This window comes from Mastomys coucha, unplaced genomic scaffold (assembly GCF_008632895.1).
Source record: "Mastomys coucha isolate ucsf_1 unplaced genomic scaffold, UCSF_Mcou_1 pScaffold3, whole genome shotgun sequence".
In the NCBI taxonomy this organism is placed as follows: domain Eukaryota; kingdom Metazoa; phylum Chordata; class Mammalia; order Rodentia; family Muridae; genus Mastomys; species Mastomys coucha.
Window position 1 is genome coordinate 15,289,305 of NW_022196909.1, and position 3,459 is coordinate 15,292,763.

General features: G+C 43.0%; 1 pseudogene; it reads left to right on the forward strand.

Moving 5' to 3' along the window:
* The first annotated feature begins 1,313 nt into the window (after nucleotides 1–1,313).
* On the forward strand, nucleotides 1,314–2,688 carry LOC116075426 (annotated as a pseudogene).
* Nucleotides 2,689–3,459: the final 771 nt, after the last annotated feature.

A 3,459-nucleotide genomic window follows, 5' to 3' on the forward strand; every position in this document is an offset into this window, starting at 1 on the left:
AACTAAGCCAAGAGTGATCAAAGAAGACACTGTGTCTTCCACACATATGCATGTGTATCTGCCCACAAGCATATATGCAAACACATGCCTGAGTGGCATTACATAGAGAGCGTCCTCATTTTTCTATTCTCAAAATAGTGTACATGTGATCATAATTAGTTTTTAAAAAAACAGAAAGCGTAAAGTCCCCAGTGAAGGAGCTAGAGAAAGGACCCAAGGAGCTGGAGGGGTTTGCAGCCTCATAGGAGGAACAACAATATGAACCAACCAGTACCCCCAGAACCTCCAGGGACTAAACCACCAACCAAAGAGTACACATGGAGGGACCCATGGCTCCAGCCACATATATAGTAGAGGATGGCCTTGTGGGACATCAATGAGAGGAGAGGCCCTTGGTCTCATGAAGGCTTGAAGCTCCAGTGTAGGGGAATGCCAGGACAGGGTAGCAGGAGCAGATAGGTTAGTGAGCAAGGAGAGGGAGGATGGGATAGAGTGGTTTTCAGAGAGGATAAAATTTGCAATGTAAATAAAGAAAACATCTAATAAAAAACCCATGTATTTGTTTTGCGCCACATGTCTTTCTAGTATTAATCCATTTAATCTACATAGTCTAATATTATGAGAAAAATATGACCAGACTGTTAACCCAACATACAGCTCTCCCCTTAAATGGATGAAGTTTCCACTAGAGTGACCTTTGAGTTGACATCACAGTCTACAAACACAGATTGTCTTACCTCAAATTCTATGTCCCAACATAGATGCAGTTTCATGAAGGTTTTGTTTATTTGTTTTTGTTTTTGTTGGTTTTTTTTTTTTTTTTTTTTTTTTTTTTTTTTTTTTTTTTTTTTTTTTGTAAGACAGCCATGCTCTCTGATAGCTTTCTTTGCTTTTGGGTGGGTAGAAGCTTGTAGTCTGCTAAGCTAATATGTTTCAAAAGGTTTGCTGTCTATTATCCCCAGGATGTTAGTTGGACACAGAAGTGGGCAAAGCGTGGCGATTTGGTGGACTAAAGCTAGTCTGAAATAAATTAATCCCACCTGTAGCATCCCAACCTCTACACACCATGGCAGTTCTAACCGCCAGTCTCTGCAGATATAGCCTCTTCTGAGAATTCTCTTTGACAATCCATATTTTGTATATTTAACAGTTCAGAGAAAGCAGGTCATTAGAATCACATAATAAATTCTTGAGAAAATATATCAGGAAAACTTTCAGCTGCCAGCAGGTGTCTAAAGACTCCATAAAGAAGTCATGAGGAGGCCAGAGGTGAGGTGGGGAGGGGGTAGGGCTGGAGAAGTGAGGGCAAGGGGATGGGGAAGTGGGAGGAGGGTAAAGGTGAGAGGAGGGGCTAATCTTTAATCCAGGGCTAAGCAGGCAGAGGCAGGTGAGTCTCTGAGATCCAAACCTGCCTGCTGTACAAAGTGAGTTCCAGGACAACCAGCACTACACAAAGAAACCGTATCTGAACAGAACATACATACATACATACATGCATACATACATACAACAGAGTAAAAAACAAGAAAGGAAGGAAAGAAGGAAGGAAGGAAGGAAAAGAGAGAAAAGAAAGAATGAAAGAAAGGAGGAAAGGAGGAAAGAAAGAAGAAAGAAAGAAAAAAGAAAGAAAGGAAGGAAGGGAGGAAGAAAGAAAGGAAGAAAAAAGAAAGAAAGGAAGAAAGAAAGAAAGAAAGAAAGAAAGAAAGAAAGAAAGAAAGAAAGAAAGAGGAGAAAGAAGAGGATGATTCAGCATCAGCAGTATGGAAAACCAAGGCTCTCATTGAACTGAATACAAACAAAACAGCAGCAGACTGAAATCTGAGCACAGCAGCTATGACTATCACAAATTATAACACCTGTTGTAAAAGATAGACAATTATCTTCCACCTTAGCAAGCACATTCCATATTACCTTAAGAACTGATCGCTTCTCTGAGGTTCCCACAAGTGTATTTGGGGAAAAGCTCTGAGAACAAGTTGAGGAGCAAATGTCTTTCTATGAGACTGGAGAGATTCCCTGGAAGAACATGGATGTCATGACAGAAGCTGTGGTTCAGGCAGAGGAAGCGGCTGCTGAAATCACCAGAGAGCTGGAAAAAAACAGAAGAAATGCTAGAAGAAGGAAGAGAAGCGACTGGCTGCACTGGCCCTGGCGTCTTCAGAAAATACTAGTACTCCAGAAGAGTGTGAGGGAGGAGATAGGTGCTGGGAGAACTTGACAAGAGCCCAGAACGCTGGTTGTAGCACATGGCCCATTCCATGGGAAAGTGTGCTCTGTCCTCGACTGTCTCCCAGGAGTCCTCAACGAGGGTAGTGTGAACTCCTGCTTTCCCTGTTCTGTGTCTAGAGGAGGTTCATGTAAGACGTAAGAAGAAAAAAAGCTAAAACAACTCCAGGAGACCCCACAGGAAAATGGAATGGAAGACCCACCTGTCTCTTTGCCTAAAACGACGAAAAAGCTTTATCCAAGGCCAGTGATCTTGAAGAGATGGCTACTAGCAGCATAAGGGCTCCTAAGAGAACGAAATCCTTACCTAAGGAAGGAGTGGCCAGTGAACTAGAGGAGGCGGCAAGCCCCACCACCCCTAAGAAGAAAAGGAAATGTTCTAAGGAGCCTGAGGGTGCTGCTAGCTGCACAAAGAGCAGCATCAAGAAAAAGAAAAAGTCCCAGAAAACGCAGGAGGATTAGAACGGACCTGCTTAGTGTGAGGGGCAGCACCTCCTGCCCATGATAAACCCTAATAGAAACACAAAACCGGGGCTAGCGAGATGGCTCAGCGGGTAAGAGCACTGACTGTTCTTCCAAAGGTCCTGAGTTCGGATCCCAGCAACCACATGGTGGCTCACAACCACCCACAATGAGATCGGACGCCCTCTTCTGGTGTATCTGAAGGGAGCTACAGTGAATTACACCAGAGCGAGTGGGGCTGGCAGAGGTCCTGAGTTCAACAGCTGCCAACAGCTGCCACACACATGATGGCTCACGGCCGTCTGTACGACTACAGTGTACTCATACACATAAAATAAATAAAATAAATCTTTAAAAAAAAGAAAGAAACACAAAACCAGGGGGAAAAAAAGAATATAAAACAATAAAAATGCCAGGTGGTGTCGGCACACGCCTATAATCGCACTTGGGAGGCAGAGGCAGGCAGATTTCTGAGTTCGAGGCCAGCCAGGGCTACACAGAGAAACCCTGTCTCAGAAAACCAGGAAAAAAACAACAACAAAAAAAAATTACACAAACAAATCAAGGAGAAGAAATGCAGAAGTAAACATAAGAACAGAAATCAATAAACCTGTAGAGTAATGTTTCTCAGCCTGTCGGTTGTGACCCCTTTGGGAGGCCAAGCAATCTTTTCAGAGAGGTCACATATCAGATATTCTGCATATGTTACGTTACAGATATATTTGCATTATGACTCATAACAGTAGCAAAATTACAGTTATGAAGTAGCAA